This window comes from Monodon monoceros, unplaced genomic scaffold (assembly GCF_005190385.1).
Source record: "Monodon monoceros isolate NGI ecotype Baffin Bay Population unplaced genomic scaffold, NGI_Narwhal_1 Contig5220_ctg1, whole genome shotgun sequence".
NCBI lineage: Eukaryota > Metazoa > Chordata > Mammalia > Artiodactyla > Monodontidae > Monodon > Monodon monoceros.
This window is the reverse complement of record NW_021701064.1, coordinates 1-1,393: the sequence shown is the minus strand read 5'-3', so window position 1 is coordinate 1,393 and position 1,393 is coordinate 1. Positions and strand designations below refer to the sequence as shown.

The 1,393-nt window shown below is 50.3% G+C and overlaps 1 pseudogene; it reads right to left on the bottom strand.

Annotated features, from left to right (window-relative positions):
* Positions 1-296: 296 nt before the first annotated feature.
* Positions 297-1,204, bottom strand: LOC114890076 (annotated as a pseudogene).
* Positions 1,205-1,393: the final 189 nt, after the last annotated feature.

Sequence of the window (1,393 nt, the reverse complement as noted above, 5' to 3'; positions counted from 1 at the left end):
ACCTTCCTATTTCCTTGCTGCTCCAAGAAAACAAAATCTCCATTCCACATTGCCTCAGGAAAACAGAAGACACACACACACACACACACACACACACGCACCCACACACACAATTTCAGTACCTTACAGGGCTCTGGTCTTAATGTTACTATTGTAACATCCAACTCCCTTCGCAGCTGGTAATTATAGGTCCCTTTTAGAGTCCCCACCCAACCACCCATTTTTAATATCCTAAGGGTGCTCACCTGAAATCTCCCTTATTCTGACGAAGATCTTTCCAAAGGTCATGCAGAGCCCTATTCCCAGGCCACTTTGCCATAAACAATCCAGCACTGGGTGGCAAAATTGATGGCTTCCGCGCAGTTGAAGCCAGAGTGGTAGCCATAGGTAAATGTCACCATGAACTTTCCAGCCTCCTGAGTGACCCGACTGAAGGGGATGCCGTTGTCCTTGAGGACCGTGGGCGAGTTGAGAGCCACCTTGTGCCACAGGAAGGCCTCACAGCCCCGCGAGGTGCCCGGGAAAAGCTCCCTGGCCAGGTGTTCCAGACGCCGGCCGTACTCCGGGGGCACCGCGTACCAAGTCTTGGGCTCCCCGAAGTGCAGGCAGCTGATGCTGTAAAGGTCCATGTCGTCTGTGTGCCAGGCGAAGGCGGTCTTCCACATGCCGAAGTACAGGTAGGGGGTGTTGACGCCTTCGATGACCACTCCGTACTCCTGTTCCAGCAGGTCCTGAAAGGTTCCCAGGTGTCCAAGGTTCCACTGCTTCGAGTTTTCATCGAATAAGGAGCCACTGACGTCTGCACCATATACTGGTGAATCATAGGGGCGTGTTTTCCAATATTTTCGCTCCAGATCCTCAAAATCAGAGTAGAATGGAGTCCGGTGTCATTCAGTCTTAAGCAGCAATACTCGCTCACGGTCATGGCTTTCTTCTTTTTGTGGTGCTGAGTAAACACACCTGCCTGCCCAGTGGTCACCTGCTGGAGGGGAGCGGCTATTAAGATGTCATCGATACCATCGTACGTCTGTCTGGCTTTCCATCCTTTCGGTGGAATTACCTTGGCTACGCCAGCTCGGTGTGCATTTTGCGACTCCATGTAAACGATATATTTGCTGAAATCTTCAAATTCTTCCATGGTTGGGTGGACGATCGTAATCTTACAACTTGGGTTCTGGCTCCCAAAGTGCTTAGACTGCATGGCGGCAACAGAATAAGCAACGGACTGCCAGCTTCTTAGGTATGCTTTGGATACCTGAGAATGCTGGGGAGTAACCTCCTCCCTATACTTCCTTTATCTTTAAAGAAGTTTTGATATAGCTGAGAGGCAGGAACTCAGACTTGAACTTTTAAACAAATGAGGTGGTATCTTCTCCAGGCTTGTCAATCCACC